We start from the raw sequence: 23382 nt of genomic DNA, 5'->3' as shown, positions 1-23382 counted from the left end.
TTGCTCTCTGTTAATCTCATTGTGATTTATGTCAGTCATTACAGCAAACAAATAACCGATAATCTCAGTTTTGACATAGATTTCAATATCCTTTAACATGCCCTACAACTTTTCCTGGTTAGGCGACACATTAAAAAACTAATATAACCGGTTGTATTCCCAATTGGTCTAAGTCACTGCCTCGGGGTTGTCCTTGTGCACGACGGCCAGCTACAAGGATAACTTACTTATTATTTCGTCATACCAACGAACATTGCACCCAGTCGTCTTTTAGTACGACTTAGTTGCTCCTGATATTCAATATCAAAACAACTATCACTGCACTCGCTTATCTTGTGATTACGCCGTGCTGTTAGGTGTTGTTGTGTGAAAGCAGCGAGCGCTGCACACGCTCGAACACATTGGGGTAGTGACTGAACATAATGCACACAAGTAAAAGAAAACGGTTTAGACAAATATCTCGGGATAACTATTACCAGCTATATAATATGAAGTGACCGCGTGTCAGTTTGAATGATCATCACAAGATGGACTCACTTAAAAAACTTTGTAGAGATGTAAGATGTATGTGACAGAAATCTGCTCATTAAGCTCTCTTTAAACTAATCACTTGAATATTATTAATTGGCCTGTAATCGTATCCAGTTCAACTATAGAAATTTTATGGACGATCTCCACCCAGCTTGATCAATATGTGTGGCCAGCAAAAGGTCAGTACAGACTCTTCAGTAAATTCCTGTGGGATACACTCCAAGAAAGGAGCTATGCAACATAAGACACTGTACAATATTTCAATAAGATTTACTCTACAAGAAAATACAGTATTATTTACTTCTGCCTCCGCAGCTCTCGCCCATAGCACACTGATGTGAAATGACGCAAATTAAAGGACAGACAGAAGTGTGCAATGACTATTTGTTTCACACACAATTTATAAGTAAACTGCAATCAGCAGACTATTGGTGAATTGAAACTACGTATATCGTCCGTCAAACATATACGAGACTGGCTTTATTTCTAAAGTATAAGTGACGTCAGTGCAATAGCTAAGGTAATAGAACTGAAACGAACTAACTGAATTAACTAACAACTGTAAACAGCAGACGTGCATTCGACCAGTCACTAAGTGAGCAAGCAGTGAAATGGTGGATGTGCGACTACAGTGTGCCAACATCTCTGTGTCACAAATCGCAACGGAACAACATCTCTAAAAGCAAATGTTCAAGACATTCTCCAGAACGTTTTGAAGAAGAGAGGAGCAAGTGTAAAGTTTGTCCCGCACACCTTGACTCCTGAACAAACATAACAACGTGAGGATCCTGCCGCAACTTGCTTCAAATGCAAAACGCGGCCAGTTCTTTTTCTGCAAAAAGTCATCACTTGGTGTCACCTGTCCGAACCTACCACAAAACGACAAAGTGCAGAAATTCACGTGTTGGTCAGCGCTTTGCTGACATACTGGACATTCAAGCCAATGCGATGCTCGAGTTGAACAACATCCAAAGAAAGGAATTTTCTGACCGTTTCCACTGTTGTATGAACATTCTGTGCGTTGTGCTCATGTTAGGGGATGTTTTACTCATCTAGTATCGAGACTCTTCGGATTGATGAGGTAATTAGAATGGAGAATAATCACTCCGGATGTTCACAACGACTGATATTGAGTCCACTCTTGTTCTTACTATATATAAATGATCTTCCACCAAACACCGAACAAGCTCAAATAGTTCTTTTTAAAAAAATGGTTCAAATGGCTCTGAGCACTATGGGACTTAACATCTGGGGTCATCAGTCCCCTAGAACTTAGAACTACTTAAAACTAACTAACCTAAGGACATCACACACATCCATGTCCGAGGCAGGATTCGAACCTGCGACCGTAGCGGTCACGCGGTTCCAGACTGAAGCGCCTAGAACAGCACGGCCACACTGGCCGGCCAGTTCTTTTTATCGGTAGTGTATTACAAGCAAGCATAATGCAGAAACTACAGCATCCTAAAATGGAAACAAAGTGAAAAAAATAGCTGGTTCTTTGCAAATGGAATGTCACCGAACTTAGATACATGCAGTGTAGTACTAGACATAGCCTGACACATTGTTACGTAGAAATATCTACGAATTAACAAGCGTTGTGTTTTATTCAGTCATCGATACAATTTTATTCGTCTAAGAACAAAACACAGCAAGCGGTATGTCCTATTCCTAGGCCAAAAAGCTTTAACCATCCACGTATAATACGGGGAGATGGCGCTACCGACTTACTCTGTATGTTGCTTTGAAGCCAGCGACATCTTGTCAGATGCTCCAGGACGTTAGCATAGTTTTATTTACGACTGCTTCTTGTTCGTAATTTTTGTTGTGTGCACGTATCTTTTGTGTTAAATGAGGATGTTACAGTGCATTCGTGAAAAAAAAAAAAATGGCCGGCCGGAGTGGCCGTGCGGCTCTAGGCGCTACAGTCTGGAGCCGAGCGACCGCTACGGTCGCAGGTTCGAATCCTGCCTCGGGCATGGATGTGTGTGATGTCCTTAGGTTAGTTAGGTTTAACTATTTCCAAGTTCTAGGCGACTGATGGCCTCAGAAGTGAAGTCGCATAGTGCTCAGAGCCATTTGAGCCAGCCATTGAAAAAAAGACAGCTTAAGGAAGACATTTTCACACTTTTTCTGGCGTTTAATGGATATTTTATCCAGTAATAGAACGCATTTCACCATGACAAAGTACACGCTTCGAATGACGAAGAGGAGAAGTATGTGATGCGAAAGATTGCTTTTGTAATCTAGCAATTTCCTTAACACGAACTGACGAAACTGATAAACGGTCTATGTGCTCGCCAATAAAATGCTTAAAACACATTTTCCTATGTTTGGTCGGTTTCCAATCTTTCCTTCTCACAGTTTTCACTCAGAGAGCATTACGAGTTGGACTGATAGGGAATTTAAAGCCAAATTACAGAAATAAAACCACTACAGTAAAAGGAAACAGCACAACTAAAATTCATGTGTACAAAAGAAAATATTGCTTGAATAAGTCCACTTCCGAATGAAATTCGATTCCTCTACAACTTAACCTACAATCAGAATGATTAGTACACCCGTAAATGACACTAGCTGGCATTTTTGATCAAAACACCTGCACCACAAGCTAACTTCAGCTTCAGGTTTCTGACAACTTCCTTTATTATACGTCCACGATTTTACCACAGTGTGCTTTAATCTCTGACTGACACTCTTAAGCCTACACTCTCACCTCGGACACACATGCGTTTACTTCGCTGTACATCACGACGTCTAGTGGTTTTAATTTAGTCACCGACTCACTTTGAAGATGGTTGTAAGTTTGTGAGCCGAAATATCGGGAAAAGAAAAATTGCCACCCAGACGCATGCCCGAAGGATGACAATAAAAGTTACAACTTGTTCATGACCATGTTTACATCTATCAACATTTTCAATGCACATGCAGACTGGAATACTCCCTCTCATTTCCTCTGTAGCTGTTCACCACATACAAATACCATAAAGGATTTTGTAGTGAAAGCAATAAGAGTGATGAGTTCTTTCGCTGTATAATCAGTCTCAATAGCTACAAATAAATCAGAGTCTCGCCTAAAGATATTCAGCTCTGGGAGAACATTCTCCACCTGAATCAACGCTGTCCATATGGTTCGGAGTGCTTCAGGGAAGTAGCTTCAGCTTCAAGTCGAACATTCTCCTCGTCGAATGAAGACTCTTCAGTGGATACTCTGTTGATAAAGGAGGAAACTGAGAGTGTCTTGCCATCAGGCTACAGACAGAAGAACACTTGGGTCCCCATGCACCTGCAGTTCACACCATTCTGAAAGAGTACACGAAAGAGATGAAACTTCTGAAAACCACATTGCTTCACAGAATCTGAAAACATTTTTCAAGACTGAAATAAGTAATGCTGCATTTCCGGTCCTTGCTAATACCATGTACATCTACAAAATTGTTGTTGTCTGCTCACGCGGCTACCAACTGCAAATTTTCTCCACATTTTAGATAATGCGATACAAAGACCAGGATGGATATAGATAGCCTGAAACATACCAGACGCGCAACGTTTCCATTAACATCTTTGCGATCCTACAAAGTTACAACAAGAATCAGTTTATGAATTTTCCTGCGGATACATTTGCTTGTAGATTTTATATAGTGTCTCCGCTGATGTCAGAGTTTACTAGTTTTGCAGAAAGAAAAAAGAAAGAGAGATAAGACTTTAAAGTCCTGTCGGCATCAAGGTCATTAGAGACGGAGATCAAGCTCAGAATATTTCAAGGATGGGGAAGGAAATCGGTCGTGCGCTTACAAAGAAACCACCCCGGCATTGGCCTGCAGCAATCTGGGGAAGTCACGGAAAATCATAAACTGCCCTCCTGGCGAATCCGAATCCAGTGTGCTAATCATCGGGTCACATAGGCCGGATTCTGTAGGAGGAAATGCAGAACATTGTCACTCCGGACAAGCTACTTTCTAGAAAAGGTAAAATGTGCTGCCCTCTACAGGGTGTCCCACATAAAACTGGTACGCCTCACGTAGCTGTTAATCATCCATAGTCGAACTGCTAGCGAAGTGGCAACACTGTCTCGAAAGTTGGCTACGCTGCATTCTATCGGGAAGTTGAGTGCAGCTGTGGGTTCGAGCGTCAGTTGTTGTAAGAAGCTCTTATTGTTGAGTTGTCGCAGAAATGCGACAATTTGCATCAGAACAGCGAATTGATATTGTGAAGTGTTTTATAAAGATAGGCTCCACCAAAGAATTTAAAAATTGTATTCCCGATGGGAGCTAGTGTATCTCGTACATCGTATCATCGTGTACTAAAAGATATAAAATTACATATCGTGTGGGTGTGGTACAAAAATCGAAATTTAAGGATCAGGGAGAAAAGGAGTTCATTGTTGTAACTGGCTGTCAACAGCAATTGCTATTGGTTACTTAGACCCCTTGTTTTACTTCATGTCGGATGAGGCCTAATTTCATTCGGCAGACAATATAAACTCCCAGAATTGCAGATATTGGTCGCAGGACAACCCACATATTCGGCATGAAGAACCTCCCCACTCAGAGAAGATAAATGTTTGGTGTGCATTGTCCGGGATGTGCATTATTAGCCCCATATTTTTCAATTAAATCTTAAACAGTGCCATATATCTACACATCTATGTCTCTTTCTATGCACAATCAACAGATGCAGAAAATCTGTATGCAGTATTCCAACAAGCTTAAACAACTGCTCACTCATCCGACCAAAGTATGTCTCACATCACCAACGTGTTCCCTGAAGACAGACTTGTCAATGGTGGCACTGGTCCCAAAGGCCCTTAGACTTAACATCGTGTGATTTTTATTTATGGGGCACACTAAACAACGAAATGTATGCTGACGATCCTCGCACAATAGACGATCTTAAACGGAACATTGCTAGAGAAATCAACAACATCACGTCCGCAGAATTATAGCGTCTTGCTGGGAACGTCATCACACGAAGTCAGAAATGCCTGGATGCCCATGGCTACCACATTCCAGCTTCTCTTATAAAAAGGTAGCTACATGTGTTCTAACGTTACTGTTATCTATTCTCTTTTAGTTAGTTCAGTGTTACTTGAATTTCGGGCATGTAGCATCATTAATAGTATTACTGCATTTATTGAATGGCTGAATTGTTTTCACTTTATGTGGATGAATACTTTTCGCTTTATACAGATGGACTGAAGAGTTCCTAGATAACAGAATGCAGCATGTCATTCTCAATGGAGAGAAGTCTTCCGAAGTAAGAGTCATCTCAGGTGTGCCGCAGGGGAGAGTTGTAGGACCATTGCTATTCACAATATACATAAATGACCTTGTGAATAACATCGGAAGTTCACTGAGGCTTCTTGCGGATCATGCTGCAGTATATCGAGAGGATGTAACAATGGAAAATTGTACTGAAATGCAGGAGGATCTGCAACGAATTGACGTATGGTGCAGGGAGTGGCAACTGAATATCAATGTAGACAAGTGAAATGTGCTGCCAATACATAGAAAGAAAGATCCTTTACCATTTAGCTACAATATAGCAGGTCAGCAACTGGAAGCAGTTAATTCCATAAATTATCTGGGAGTAGGCATTAGGAGTGATTAAAAATAGAATGACCTGTCGGTAAAGCAGGTGCCAGGTAGATTCATTGCAAGAATCGTAAGGAAATGCAGTCCGAAAACGAAGTAGGTTACAGTACACTTGTTCGCCCACTGCTTGAATACTGCTCACCGGTGTGGGATCCGTACCAGATAGGGTTGATAGAAGAGATAGTGAATATCCAACGGAGAGCAGCGCGCTTCGTTACAGGATCATTTAGTAATCGCGAAAGCGTTACGGAGATGATAGTTAAACTCCAGTGGAAGACTCTGCAAGAGAGACGCTCAGTAGCACGGTACGGGCTTTTGTTGAAGTTTCGAGAACATACCATCACCGAGGAGTCAAGCAGTGTATTGCTCCCTCCTACGTATGCGGAGTATGGATGTAGATGTAGATGTAGATACAGTATCCAGAATTAAAAGCTTTGGCAGGAAACTCAACGAGAAGATTTAACAACGGCACTTAGAAACGCAAAATATTATGTATCCGTTACAGATACAGTGCACTGAAAACTATTTCTCATAGGTAAGTGAGGTCTCAATATTTAAAGTCACACTGACGATCATCTAGAAAACGTATTACAGACATATAAACAGACGCAACGGCCAAGAAGTACAATTTTCATGTTTTTCGTATCAGAACAATCGCAAAATTTAAAAAAATGATATAAAACAATATTTTACAAAATGGGAAATACTGTTTTAATCTGGAAGTATCTAAACTTACGGAACACTGGGATAATCACTAAATGAGCAGCAAATGGAGCTACATGAACTGCAAATAGCCTACAGTCTATATCAGTAACTTCAATAAAATCATTTCCTTGAACAGAAACGAATGATGGAAAAATTAACAGCAGAAATCAGTGGTTTGTAAACTTAATGTAACTAAATCATTCTGTAAATGTAATTTTAATCTGGGTGCAGAAAATAACATTCGTGGTCTAAGACACAACTGAAGAACTCCATAACGCCACTTCAAGAGAGAAAAATGATTGCATTATATTGGAGAATCAGTGCCAGATGCTTCTAGCAGGAAAATTAGGAAACCTCTATTAAAACCCAAAATTCTCGTTGGGAACCAAAGTAATAAAATTACTTCTTCTAGTGCAGCTGTTGTGCATAGTTATATGTGTGACGTATCACTCACAAGAAGTACTTTTCAAGGAACTTTGATTATACCACTGATTAAGAAATCTATTACTACAGGTATAAATAACTATCAACCCGTTTCACAATTAACTCCACTCGCAAGTATTTTAGAAAAGCTAATGTAATTGTTTGAATATATCTGGCATTATGAAATTTTGAGACAGTTAACTTCTGGATTCGAGGAGGGCCTATTCTCTGACCGCCTGTCTACCATTTACCTTGTGTTAAATAAATCTGAATGACGAAATTTCACGCACTGGAAAGTTTGGCATCTTACCACGGTACCTGACTGTAAATGACAACAATTTTCTGGTAGGTTTTGAGCCGTTCGCTGTCAATAGATTTGGGTACGTCTTCCGTATGCGTTCGTTGCCTCTATCGTAGGGCGAGCCTGTTTGAAGTAAATAAGTGGTATCGAGAGAAGTGCTTCGGACGGCGGCAGGCAGCGGAGCAGGATGGGCTCTTCAGGCACAGCGTATTGGGATTTGAGCTGTGCGAGTTCTCTATCGGACGACTGGACTTCAGTATTCCGCATGGGACCGCGTGTCCGATAATAAGTTTTCATCCTAGCGGCTCCGAAGAACACGAGGCGGCCCTAGTTATTCATTCCGCGGATGTGCGTGGTTGTGACACCTTGGTTAAGATGGAAGTGTGGCATCTATGGTAAGGTACCTTATTTCTGTAGAGTGAATTTGGGGTCAGCGTGAGGTTCACAAAGTGTTCCTTTCTATTGTCTTCCCCAGGGTTTCGCTGTCTACTTATGCGCCTTACCCGCCTTCATGGATATCAAAACCCAAAAAAATACCATCTCATTTCTCTCGTTTGCTTAAGCCTCTGTTGTGGGTATGTTGAGTGCAAGTTCAAGAGGTTTGCATGTGTTTGTACCAACTGGTTATTCCTGATTTTCTGACATTAAGTCATGTGTTTTATATATATATATATATATATGTATATATGTATATATATATATATATATATATATACTACTGGCCATTAAAACTGCTACACCATTATATATATATATATATATATATATATATATATATATATATATATATATATATATATATATATATATATATATATATATACAAAAATGCACGGAAGTGTGTTTTTTAACACAAACCTACGTTTTTTTAAATGGAAACACGTTAGTTTTGTTAGCACATCTGAACATATAAACAAATACGTAATCAGTGCCGTTTGTTGCATTGTAAAATGTTAATTACATCCGGAGATATTGTAACCTAAAGTTGACGCTTGAAACATTGTCCTCACTTCGTTGCAGGGGCCCAAACAGCTGCAACATACATCGCGTTTCTACATAATGATCTGCCAACGTTGCTCGAAAATGTCCTACTGAAAACGCGTCGACGTATGTGGTATCAGCATGATGGTGCACCTGCACATTCCGCAATTAACACTAGGCTGACCCTTGACAGGATGTTCGACGGGCGTTTCATAGGACGTGGAGGACGCATAAATTGGCCAGCCTGTTCTCCTGATCTTACACCTCTGGACTTCTTTCTGTGGGGTACGTTAAAGGAGAATCTGTACCGTGATGTGCCTACAAACCCAGAGGATATGAAACTACGTATGGTGGCAGCCTGCGGCGGCATTACACCAGATGTACTGCGGTGTGTACGACATTCATTACGCCAGAGATTGCAATTGTGTGCAGCAAATGATGGCCACCACATTGAACATCTATTGGCCTGACATGTCGGGACACACTCTATTCCACTCCGTAATTGAAAACGGAAACCACGTGTGTACGTGTACCTCACCCCTCATGGTAATGTACATGTGCGTCAGTGAAAAAGACCAATAAAAAGGTGTTAGCATGTGGACGTAATGTGTTGTTCCAGTCTCTTCTGTACCTAAGGTCCATCACCGTTCCCTTTGGATCCCTACGTAATTTGGTGCTCTCCGATACACACGATCGAACAGCGGAGGAGTGGTACTCAAGCGTCAACTTTAGGTTACAATATCTCCGGATGTAATTAACATTTTACAATGCAACAAACGGCACTGATTACGTATTTGTTTATTTGTTCAGATGTGCTAACAAAACTAACGGGGTTCCATTTAAAAAAACGTAGGTTTGTGTTAAAAAAACATACTTCCGTGCATTTTTTTATGGTTTGTATTAACCAGTTACACTAGCCCCACTCCTCACATTCGGTCTGTGGAATCGATTCGTCAGTATTTGATGTGGTTTACGAAATATATCCAGCGGTAATGTTAGGTGACTCACCCTGTATTTCTGTCATCAGCAAAGAGAATTTTTTTCACCATGAGTAACACTACTTGGAAAGTCATTGATGTGTATCAGGAATAGTATTAGTCCTAAGACACAACCTTGTGGAACCCCTATACCAGTGTGCGATTTGCAGGGGGGGATGGGAGCGATTTCCCCCCCCCCCCCCCTCTGCATCAGACCATCCCCTCCTCTGGTTTTAGTTTATGCATCCCAACCTGGGATGTTTATTTCCCACGCACTGAAGTAAAACTTTACATATAATTTAAATTTGTGGAGCCGAACACTGAAAGTTTTTAATAAGTCTTACTATTAATATGTTTCAGTTTTCTGTCATCAGAGAGTAAGTACAGCTTTTCACAAATGTGCCTCTACTTTTTGAATTCCCTCCGTAACCTGTATGTAGATGATTTTGTAAATAACCTTTACCTATAATGTACTTTTTAAAGATATAACAAGGGATGGCTTTTCTGATAGTGCATACGCGTGAATAGTGAGTTTCGGCATTAAAATCTGTTTATAAATAGCCGTTTAACCATGCGTAACGCCACGGTCCAAGCTAGTAACATGTATAATTCTACTAACCCCCTAAGACATCCCCCCCACTGGTAAAAACACAAATCGCACCCTGCCCTATACTAATGTATTTTGGCTCTGATAAGTGTTTTACTAAATGTTTAGACTTATTTGAAGTACGTGTTATCTCCGCTCTTTGTATCCTATCTGCTAGGTATGATCGAAACCAGTCATTAGCTGTCCCTCTTATTCCTAATGCTTCTAATTTATTTAATAGAATCTAGTGGTCAACTGTACCAAGACCCAAAAATATCCCTTTCACACACTCGTCTTTGTCAAGAGCATCAAGTACAACCTTCGTGATTTCTACTATGACTGACTCCATATTTTTGCCACTTTGGAAACCAAACTATGATTCACTTAAAAGATTGCATTCATTCAGGTAATTCATTAATCTGTCTTCCATAATTCCTTGTATTATTTTTGAGAATGGTGGCAGTAGGGAAATTGACACATAATTTTCTATGTCTTCCACATCACCTTTCTTAAGAAAAGGTACAACTCTTGTCTGTTTTAACTGTTCTGGAAATGTCCCTGATGTGAGGGATTCATTTATTATATTTGTTAAGGGGTCTTGTATAATCTCAAAGCATTGTTTCAGTACACATTGGTACTCCATCTAAGCCTACTGAGCTTTTATTTTTTAGTTTTTGAACAGTTTTATTGACTTAATTCTCTGTGGTTGGAAGTAACATCATTGCATTTAGTGCAACATTATTTACTCGTGTTATATTTGTTGTGGGGAATTTTTGCCGTAACTTCTCTGCAATACTTGTAAAATTCTCATTTAAATAGTTTAAGTGTTATGCATCCCCCTCACTTAGCAGTATGTTATTCTGTGTTTCTTTGCCTCTCCCCGTTTCCTTTCTTATAACATACCAGACTGCTTTGCTTTTATTCTCTACATTATATATTATTTTGTCGTAAAATGATTTTTTGCAGCAGTCAGCACCTTCCTATAGATCTTTTTATATCTGATAGAAATTTAAGAATTCTGGATCACTGCGACTCTTTTTCATGGAACTGAGGTATTTAAGTGTTTGGGAGGACTTCTTAATAGCTGCTGTTATCTATCTGTTTTTGTGAGATGTTGATACAGACATGCATACTTTTGGAAATGCATTTCCAAATTTCAGTTTAAATAATGTGGAGGATTTAGAGAATTTCATATTCACATTGGTTTCCTTATACACTTCATCCCATCTTTGTTTTGCTATTTCCTCTGAAAAATCTTTTATTTTGATTTCTGACAGATGTCATTTGTAGGCTTGTAGTTTAGGGAATGATTCAATGCTTGATTTTACTGTTGTTATTTGATGGAGATGGTATGATAGTCAGGGATCTTTTACAGCTACATCATATTTTTCCCTGCCCATATTTGTGGCCACGTGGTCAAATACCGATTCAGTAATTGTAGTAACCCTTGTTGCACTATTGACCAATACGGACATCACAAAACTTTTAAGGATATTTATGAGGGCGGTGCTGGATTCACTTATGATATTAGTGTTGATGTTAAAGCCCCCACACAGAATTATGTTGACCTTTGTACTTGAGACTTTATCTGGAACGTCTGTTAATTTATTGAAAAAAAGTGTTGACACTTGTAAGACGTATGTTTTGCCGGCGATAGGCGAGGCATGGCAGAGTCTCTGACCAGAGAGTAGTATGTCGTTAGTTGTTGCTTGTCGCGAGTCGGCGTCAGTCGGCTTTAGTGGTCAGTCGGCTTTAGTCTTCTGCCCGTGCTAGTAAGCAGTAGTCTTGAGTCGGCAGTAGTCGGCGCGTGCGTGCGCGTGTCGGCAGTCTGCTCGGGACTCTGGTCAGGACTCTGGAGGATGAGTATTATTGTAGAAGGTAAAGAAGCAGCCTTGCGCATATCTAGTAGTGTATATTAATTGTCACTTAATTTGTTCCAAAAAAAATGCCCCAATAATAATTTTTATAATATAAAGTAACTTTTTTAAACAAAAGCATTCATTTCAATTTAAAGAATATTTCCAATGCATGATCATTCCTTCCAAGAATCAGAAAAAAATATACGCCGGCATTGCACGAAGCTGTGTCGAAAAATTTCTACATAAGAGCAGATATATTTGCAGTTTTTTATTGAGGTAAGAATTTTTGCTTTTTTATTCAGAATACAGGGCCGAAGGGCAGCGCTGCTGTCCTCATAAAATTTATCAGGTTACTAAATTTTTTTTATTATTTTGCTGTTTAGGAATTTTTCTGTTTCGAACTTAACATTAAATGAGAAAAGAATTTTGTGGGAACATTAAATGTGAATGCATTTCTGCACACAGACTTTAAATGGGAGCCAATTTTGTTCAGAGCTTACATTAAAACCAATTTTGTTCAGAGGTTACAATACTTTTAAAAAAATTCATTTAATTTTTATTTTTGTGGGGACGTTACACTTGGTTCATGGTCCATTTTCATTATTATTCTTTTTGTGGGGAGGTTACACACTACCACTGGGTGATCAATACATACACAAAATGATTAATTTCTTGGTGATATCAAGCCCTGTTAATTCAATAGGTGACATTTCGAAGTGTTTGTCTTCACTTGGTGTACTGAGGTCATGTCTGGATTTGAACTGAGTTCCTTTTATGATATAAATGCATGATCCTCCACCCCTTGAAGTAGTTTTGCAGTAAGAGTTTGCCCTTTCATACGATGATAACACCACATGTTGGGTTTCTGTCTCTCTACACCAGTGCTCAGTAACACAAACTACTGTGCTTTTCAAAGCTTGGAGCTCAACTTCTAATAGTTGTATTTTATTTTTTATTGATTGCATATTTTGAAGTCTGTAAAATGTCCCATGTTACTCTTTCCCATTTTTTTTTTTGCTTTCTGACATCTGGTATGTGTGATATTTGGAGTGTTAAAATCTGTCTTGTGAGAGATTGTTTCAGTATTTTTTAAAGTGCTGGAGATATTCTTTAGGTAGTGTAACGTGTTGTCTGGGGTTATCCCAAAAAAGACTTACTTTTCCTACCTGTAACAACAGGTATTTCACCTTGTGTGGCCCGAGATCCACCCCCTACACTTTCATAAATCATTTGTACCAATCTTCCCTTTCCAGTCCTGTTTAGGTGTAGACCATACCTAGTGAAATCGCATCTGTTGATAATCCCGACGGGCACCAGAGAAACCTGAGCAAAGTTATCTGCCCTCAGAGCCATCCCTAACCCCACATTGATTCGCCTCACAGCTCCATCAAGGTGTGGTCGATCATGACGCTGGAACAGGTCAACAAAGTGTACGTTGGTGTCATGAGTCAGGGAAGCTATCTTGTCCAAGTCACCACCTACCTCATATGCCCCATACCTGTCCAAACTGTATCCCGCCCCATCCACTATCATTACATGGTCCTCTTTTGTAAAGTCCTTGCATAAAGACTCTAAGTCTCCTATCACATGACTTTGTCTAGGAGATAATGGTGACCTGTTACGCTGCCACTAAACTTTATTCTGAGAGCCTACACCTCGCCCATTGTTACTTCCTAGCAGCAGCACTTTCTTCTTCCTAACACTTTGTATACTCCTAGGATCCTTGGCCTCAGTTGAAGTGTGCAGCACATTTTCTGCTCCTCATTCTACCTGAGGCTTTTCTCCACTTAATTCTGGCAGTAGTAGATACCTGTTTTTTCTGTTGATGATAAAACTGTCAGATCGCATTGTCTTTCTTCCTATCCTCCTACCAGCTGCCAGTTCCCGTCCACCCTCATATCGCCCATCTCTCTTGATCCTTATCAGTTCCTTCCTTGCTTCCTCCAACTGTGCCTGAAGAGCACAGACTTTCCTCTCCTGTTCCCCAATCAAAATGTTCCTACTGCATACCCTTCAGTTCCAGGAGAGAACCTCTTCTGTGCTCCCAACATTCTCTCCACTGCATCCCCCCCTCCCCCCCCCCCCCCCACCAGTGGAAATATTTCCTACAAGATTGGCAACAATTCCCTCTACTCACTACGCTATAACAGCTCCCACATTTCTCACTCATGGTCAGTTTCGAAAGGATAATTAAGTTTAAAGTATGTTTTAAATTTGTCAAGGACGGAATATTGGCTGTATATAAACAAAAAACGAGACAAAGGTATTATGTGCAGTTCTTTTTGTCTTTTGTACTGATTTACAGATACAATGATAGAAGAATGAATTAGTAATTACTTTGCTTTTAGAGAATTTACGTATCAAGCGTGTTCGGTCAGGATCTTAAACGTTTATAACTTGGGAAATTTAGGCCTTGACCTCGTCTAACTAGTAAACAATACGACATGTGTTACATACGATTTAGAAACGTTTAATTACACTCTTTTACAATAGACACTGATGAAACTACTAGCTATCTTTTTTTAACGAATTTTGCTATCAACAAAACTTGAATAGAATTTTTTGTGTTTATGCCGCTCCAAATTTATGTCGCGATTTCGGGACTTCAGATAACACGACGTTTTTTCTTGTGCGACAAGAATGGACACTACAGAAAGTATACGAACCAAAGAAAATTTAAATTTGACACTATTTCCTTTACATAAGTTCTTCTAGCGGACGAAGAAAATACCTGTGATCTCCCTCGGCGGCCATCTTGAACAGCTCTTATTATAGTATATTGTATTATAAAATGAATGAAATTATTTTAAGGGAGACGAGAATTTATTTCTGGTTTGCAACTGGAGATAGGTAACAGGAAAACGAAGACAAAGAAAAGTGGTAGGATTATATGGACTGAGGGAAAGTAGTGAAAGGGGAAGAATTTTGCACAGAGCACAATTTAATCACTGCAAACAAGTGGTTTAAAATAATGAAAGTGTTCTATACGTGACACCGGAAGGTTTCACATAAACTATGTGATAACACAGATCTTCCGAAACTAGATTAAAAACCGTCAAATTCCCAGGAGCAAATGTGGACTCCGACTGTATTTTATTGGTTATGGACTCCAAGTTAAAACTGAAGTAACTGCAAAACATAGGATATTAAAGAGATGGGTTGTGGATGTACTGAATGAACCAGAGGCTGTTTACAGTTGCAAAGGGAGTAATAGGGGACGATAGACGGAAGTAGGGGAAAGGAATAAAACAGTAGATGACTGGGTAGTTTTGAGGAACAAAATAGTGAAGGGAGCACAGGAGCAAGCAGGTAAAAATCCATGGCATAGTAGAAACTCTTACACAATGCACGGGACTTTGAACTATATGGACCGAAGCATAAAGTACCAATATTTATCAAATGAAGCAGGCAATAGGGAATACAGACGTCTAAAAACCGTATGAGACTTATAGAAACTGCAAAATGGCAAAGTAGGAATTGGTAGAGAAAATACACAGCTGTAGTTGGATGCCCGAAGATAGATGCTCCCTATGGGCAAATCAAAAACTTTTGACAAGGGTAGCATTTGTATTAATCAGATGGCAGTCCAGTACTAAGCAGAGAGGGGAAGGGACTCGAACCCGGATTTCCCGCTTTAAGCGGGCGATCGTCTTAATCGCTTCGGCTATCCGAGCACGCTTCACGGCCAGTTTAAGTTTTCAGTTTGTCCCGCACTAATTCCATAGCACTCCACTGTCCACCATACTCACTGCTCGCATTTAGCGTGATTCCCCGAACAGGAAGATCACCTAGATTGTATCCTCATGCGGACATGTCCGAAAGCGTAGACATGACACATATAATAGTAACATTTCAGACGTATTGTTCCACATACAATGGATGATATACTATACATGGATAGGCAAAGAACAGGCAGCTCCACAGCCTCCAAGTATCCTCTACTTCAATCCTATGAATTATTTATCTATGTGGCTGACTAAAGCAGTTGGTTGCTGGTATATGGAGCAGATATTCCTAATGCAAAGACACTACATCTTCGTATTATGGAAGCCTTCGAAACCATCGTCCGTCAGTTTTTGAAAGGGTGCCATTGTCTACGATCCGAAGAGTTCCAACATTTTTATGTGTTTTAAATATGTTCACGCACGAGAGAGCTATAGTACAATCCAGTAACATTGTTCAAGACGTGTACGGTGATACCTATCAGAACTTCGTAGAGGTTCTTTCATTAACAACTCTAAAACCATTAATTTTAAGACATAGCCCGGGTTCTCGGGTTCGATTCCCGGCGGGGTCAGGGATTTTCTCTGCCTCGTGATGACTGGGTGTTGTGTGATGTCCTTAGGTTAGTTAGGTTTAAGTAGTTCTAAGTTCTAGGGGACTGATGACCATAGATGTTAAGTCCCATAGTGCTCAGAGCCATTTGAACCATTTTTAAGACATATACTATGTTACTGTGGGATTTACTCTTGTGCTTTAAACAATCTTATATTATGTGATCAAATTCCTTTTGTGTTCCTTCTTGCTCGTTAACATTTGTCACTCTGGAAATTAACTACAACAGCACTTAATAGTAACAATCTAAGGAATTTCTTTAAAACCTCTGTTTCATTGTTCTGTTCGTTATCTTACAGTAATCCGCACATCAGGCCTCTCAAAAATGAGAGGCTCTTGTTGTCTTCTTTTAAAACTGTCAAAGGTATTTCTAAATACAATGTGCTGCGAATACATAGAAAGAAAGATCCCTTATCATTTAGCTACAATATAGCAGGTCAGCAACTGGAAGCAGTTAATTCCATAAATTATCTGGGAGTACACATTAGGAGTGATTTAAAATGGAATGGTCATATAAAGTTGATCGTCGGTAAAGCAGATGCCAGACAGATTCATTGGATGAATCCTAAGGAAATGCAATCCGAAAACAAAGGAAGTAGGTTATAGTACGCTTGTTCGCCCACTGCTTGAATACTGCTCAGCAGTGTGGGACCCGTACCGGATAGGGTTGATACAAGAGATAGAGAAGATCCAACGGAGAGCAGCGCGCTTCGTTACAGGATCATTTAGTAATCGCGAAAGTGTTTCGGAGACGATAGATAAACTCCAGTGGAAGACTCTGCAGGAGAGACGCTCAGTAGCTCGGTACGGGCTTTTGTTGAAGTTTCGAGAACACACCTTCACCGAAGAGTCAAGCAGTATATTGCTCCCTCCTACATATATCTCGCGAAGACACCATGAGGATAAAATCAGAGAGATTAGAGCCCACACAGAGGCATACCGACAATCCTTCTTTCCACGAACAGTACGAGACTGGAATAGAAGGGAGAACCGATAGAGGTACTCAAGGTACCCTCCGCCACACACCGTCAGGTGTGGATGTAGATGAGTTTTGGGGCTGCGTATGGTCACCTCATCCATTAAGAACGCTGAAGTACAGCTTATGGGTGAATCGTCTCCGTAAGCCGTATCTGTTCCGCCGCCTTTGTGTATCAGGGTCTGTCGCGTCCTTCACGTGGAAATGTCGCGTCGACCCAGAGGTGATGCATTGTCTGACCAGCTCCAAGTGCCTGGGCGCCATTAGCGGAGGTTGGCTGACCTTTCCGGGCGGCAGGTGCCTCCGCGCCGTATATATAGGAGTCCACGCGGCGCCCTGCGCTACTCGCTGTGGTCTCGCGCGCCCGCGGTCCGCCCGCCTTTCGGGACAGAACTCGTATGCTAGTCACGTAGCCGGGAACACGCATGCGCGAAGTCTGAGACATCCCGCGGCGCCGAGCGCGTAAACCCTGTGATATGTGGGCCGCGCGCCGCCCACTCGGGCACTTGCGGACTGGACAGATAGCACTCTGGTGCTGTGAACACGTTTTAGTGGGTGTGCGTGGACGCGCGAAGCGGGGTAGGAGGTCTCTGTCCAGTCGCTGCGACCTTCGTGTCGGGAGACGTGGCGTAGTTTTTGAGGCACTGTAGGGGTTCTTGCGTGGATTGGTGCGAAGCTTCTTGAACTGATATCCCAAATCATACGGAGTGATCCCAGATTAATTGTAGGCTTTCGGGTATTCAAGCGAGGTTTTTTTTTCTTATTTTTTGTGGCACCAGTTTCATCATGTGGTGCTAGTTGTCTGCGAGCACACATGAGGACGACGACTGGGTCGGTCTTGGGAATGTTGTGCATAAAAGGGACAAAAAACACGGCTGGACACCTGGAAACAAATCATTTTTCTTCGTATACCCATAACTGAAACGGGCGGCTTGGGACGTCAGCTAATATAATATATGTTAAAAAATGACGAAATTCCTCCAGCTGTATTAAGGTGTTGGCAACGGCCTTGCCGCAGTGGCTACACCGATTCCCGTGAGATCACCGAAGTTAAGCGCTGTCGGGTGTGGCCGGCATTTGGATGGGTGTCCATCCAGTCGCCATGTGCTGTTGCCATTTTTCGGGGTGCACTCTGCCTCTTGATGCCAATTTAGGAGCTACTCGACCGAATAGTAGCGGCTCCGGTCAAAGAAAACCATCGTAACGACCGGGAGAGCGGTGTGCTGACCACGCGACCCTCCTATCCGCATCATAAACGGAGGATGACATGGCGGTCGGATGGTCCCGATGGGCCACTTGTGGCCTGAAGACGGAGTGCTTATTAAGATGTTGGTTTTTTTGGCAACTAGTTTCGATGTTGTTACAACATCATCTTCAGGCCCATACTTGGTGACGGCAACTGTATGTGTCTAATACTAGTAGTCAGTGGTGAGATAGGGGTGTTCCATGTGGACGGCAGGTGGCAACAAATATGAAGTTAAAACTAGTTAACTAGTTTTAGCCGGCTGGAGTGGCCGTGCGGTTCTGGGCGCTACAGTCTGGAGCCGAGCGACCGCTACGGTCGCAGGTTCGAATCCTGTCTCGGGCACGGATGTGTGTGATGTCCTTAGGTTACTTAGGTTTAATTAGTTCTAAGTTCTAGGTGACTGCTGACCTCAGAAGTTAAGTCGCATGGTGCTCAGAGCCATTTGAGCCATAACTACCTGACTTCCGCATGGAAAACTAGTTAACTAGTTTTAACTTCGTATCTGTTACTACCTGCCTTCAGCATGGAACACGCCTGTCTCACCACTGACTACTAGTGTTAGACACATAAGGTTGCCGTAAACAAGTATGGGTCTGGAGATGATGTTGTAACAACATCGACACTAGTTGCCATTAAAACCAACACCTTAATACAGGTGGAGGAATTTCGTCATTTTTTAACATAAATCATTAATCAGTCACAGCCAGAGAAGCTGAGAGAACACATAATTACAAATTATCAATAACTTCGCCTTGGAATTCTTCCATTTGGTTCCTGTTTGCATAGAAAAACAATATGGGAATTGTGAGTCAAGTCCATGTCATTATGTAAAACAGTTTTCGTTATTTGTTTACTTATTTATTCCCCAAACTAGTTTCAGCGGCAAATATCGCCATCATCATTGGGTTCTTACAATCTAAAACACGCAGAAAATAGCATAGTTATACAAACACTGTGACAAATTAGTACATTTGTACTGTTTGTCTTTCGAATATAGTTTTCTGTGGATACTTTCATTTATTGTACGTTATAGCGTGTTTTTAAGAATTGTTCTCTCTGTTTGCGGCATATTTTCTGTGCTTTTTCGTTGCCGTTCCTCTCGACACACATCATGTCATCTGCAACTGTGTGAGCGGCTATTTGTAAACAAATAAGTAAACAAAATGACAAAAAGTGTTTTGCATCAAGGCGGACACACATTTCCCATACTGTAAAAATTATCCTTCAGCACATTGATTCTTTCTGTACTGTTGCCATATGTTTCCGTTAGTCGTCATTATTTACATCCGACATAAACATAATGAGCAAGTCGTTTCAGATTAATACTATTCACATTTCTTCATTTACGGATATTCATTACAATACATGTTGTCGTTATTATTATTATTATTATTATTATTATTATTGTTATTATTATATGCTCAAGTGCTCTAGAAATTGTAATTTTTAAATATTGGCCGGCCGCCGTGGCCGAGCGGTTCTAGGCGTTTCAGTCCGGAACCACGTGGCTGCTACGGTCGCAGGTTCGAATCCTGCCGCGGCCATGGATGTGTGTGATGTCCTCAGGTTACTTAGGTTTTTAAGTAGTTCTAAGTCTAGGGGACTGATGACCTCAGATGTTAAGTCCCATAGTGCTGAGAACCATTTGAACCATTTTAAAATCTTGAACACGGCAGCAGTCAGTACTATAGAATTAATGATACAATGTAAATCATTCAAGCAACCAGTTCCATGTCATAGATTTATTCAAACCATGACCTACGTTTTGACAGATATAAATCCGTCTTCCTCAGAAGTAATAACACGTGTTACATATTGTGTGAAAAGCGAAACTACGCCATAAAACTTAGTCAACAGCAAAATGATCTACATGAATGCATAACTATAGAGCTCAGTCAACAGTAAAAATGATGCACATAAATGCTGTATACGAAAAATCTAAGCCTGACATCATACACACAAACAAACAACTCATATTTCGTTTCTCTTTTCACACAATATGTAAAACGTATTATTACTTCTTGTGAGAAAGACAGCTTTATATCTGTCGGTACCTAGGTAAAGGTTTAAACTTACGACGTGCAACTGGTTGGCTATATGACTTCCATTGTGTCCAGAAACTGTGGCGTTTGCTCACTGAGGAAGTCTCAATGTCCTAATCTCGCCAGGTGAAATAAATACACAAATATATCAAATTATGGTCTATTCATGAAGATGTATTTTCATCTGCGGTGAAATTATCCAAGGAGCACTTGTGTTTTTTCACTGTGTAACTTCGAAGCGTCTTCGTCATAAAAGCAACTGACAGTGGAAGGAATAATCGAATCGCTCTGATATGGTAGTGTCCACCGCATTTGGTTGCAACGATGAAAAGTCACTCGTAGCGTCTTTTTTCCATGTCATTATATAAAATGTGACATACGTCCAATATGAAACCCTTGTACTTCACTGCCGGCTGTCTGAAAAGACTCACAACTCTGTAATGGAAGAAAAGATCGATAGAGAGATGAAGGGGTTCAGACTGGACGTATGTTTCGTATCATACGTCGTGATGGAAGTAAAAACGCTGTAAGAGACACTTCATCGTCGGTGTCAAAAAATGGTTCAAATGGCTCTGAGCACTATGGGACTTAACATCTGAGGTCATCAGTCCCCTAGACTTAGAAATACTTAAACCTAACTAACCTAAAGACATCATACACATCCATGCCCGAGGCAGGATTCGAACCTGCGACCGTAGCAGCAGCGCGGTTCGGGACTGAAGCGCCTAGAACGCTCGACCACAGAGCCCGGATCGTTGGTCTCAATATGATCTCTGATCGCCGTTGCCATCACTACATGTGTTACATTCGTGTGATTCCGTTGGTTCTTCGACCATAAGCCACTTTCCTGACGAAGGGAATGGTGTTTGTCATCGAAAGCTTGGATTTCTATAGTGAATCAATGCGCAAGTGTACCAGGAACTGTATGTGCCTCATATTTCAACGTTCATCTTTGATGAAAATACTTTTACGAATCGTCTATAATCACTGTTGTTGCAGCATAGAGAGATGGTCGTCACTCTCGGAAAGCAGGTAACAGTAAAAGAAATAACGGAATCACCCAGATGCGGTAGTCACAGAGATGGCATTGTCTGGTCGGTGTTTGCGTATGGGAGCGGTCATTTGGCACCAAGTTACTACCGAGTTGTATGTCCCAAGTTACACGTCGGGATATATTCAACGATAGTATCAGTGATATTTCGTTGTTGACGTCAATAATAATCTGTGTGGGCATCGGGGACTCTTACATCTTACGATCTGTTACATCAGTGTGATTTCGTCGCTTCTTCGACAGATACAAGATAAAAGGCAGTAACTGTCGAAAGCTCATATTTTTATGGTGAATTAACGTGACATCCGCACCAAGAACAAGCTATACAACAAATTCATAGCGGAAGACTTGGTAACCGTAGCGAGAGACTTCGTGGCTATAAACACGTGTCAACACCGTGTCGAAGAAGGATTTCTGAACTTTTACGCCGACTTTAGATACACTGCACGTGGGCAATATTTGTAATCTAACATACATTCAAGAAATAATTCTGATTACGTCAAGTCGTAAAAAGTGATGCACCTGAAGTTGGTGGAAACATACCCTTTCAAAACTGGTATGTTCGCTGCAGTTGAACGAGTCTTCACTTTCCCTTCTGGGAAAGCTACACGCTGAGATTCGCTGAGCTTGATGGTCATGTGTAGAATGTGGCTGAGATCGATGACGATCCTTGAACCAACAGGTATCTAATGACATACTCTCGGATATTTTATTTAAAAGTCAACTCTGATCCCTATTCCTATGCCATTAATTGTACCATTTACCATTATTCAAATATGTTGTGGTATTCCTGTTCGGCGACATCTCTCGGCATGGCAGGAGGCGCTTGTACTTATGGATTTTCAGTCTCAATTAAAATAACTTCTTCGGGATCCCACATCCACACATTCTCCGGTAACCAGCTGGGACCTTACTCTCCTTCAGCGTTTAAACTGACCTATTCACCTTGTAGTAGTAGGATCTACATTTAATTGTGGACCCTAAACTACGGGCCATCTTGACATTTTGCATACATAAAACAGGCTGGTACATAAGTTCCTAATATCTTTGTTGTGTATGTTGGCATTCCGGTTGCTAGGGGTTTATTTATTGACTGATTTGTTATTTGTAGTTCACTGTTTCTGTTTGAGGTTTATATTGTCGTCTTGTCATTTGGAGATAGAGAGTGGAGCTATGGACGCTCGAAAATGGAGTTCCAAGTGGAGAAATCGGGACATCTCCAGCGACCAATAGAGAGTTCGATGGAGAAGCGACAGGAGCGAAAGCAGCCAGAAACATCTACGCCATATGTGGGGATCATGTCATTGGACAGAGCACGTCAATGCAATGGTGTTCTCGTTTTAAACAGGATCTTCTCGACATTAGTGACTTCCCCCGTTCAGGAAGACCTTTGGGGTTCGCAGCATTAAGCCACAACGCTCCTCGTCACTGCACTCGAGAACTGGAGAATGTGGTTAACTGTGATCATTCCGCTGTCGTGCGACATTTGCATGCAGTGAGGAAGGTTCAATAATCGCGTGTATGGTTACCGCAAGCTTTAAGCCAAAATCACCAAGATCAGCAGGTGGCCACATGTGAATCTCTGCTTGCTCGTCATCAGTTGGCTCGAGAACAACTCTGACCATTCCTATCCGGTACCGCTACTGGTGACAAGAAATGGTGTCTTCATGCTAACGTAAGTAACAGAAAGAAATAGTTGGGCAAGGAAGCAGCAACTCCTTGTAGAAATACTTCGGTGTTACTTTCGACCTGTACTGGGTTTTTTATAACGACCT

Source organism: Schistocerca serialis, chromosome 4 (genome assembly GCF_023864345.2).
Source record: "Schistocerca serialis cubense isolate TAMUIC-IGC-003099 chromosome 4, iqSchSeri2.2, whole genome shotgun sequence".
In the NCBI taxonomy this organism is placed as follows: domain Eukaryota; kingdom Metazoa; phylum Arthropoda; class Insecta; order Orthoptera; family Acrididae; genus Schistocerca; species Schistocerca serialis.
Note: the sequence above shows the minus strand (reverse complement) of the source record.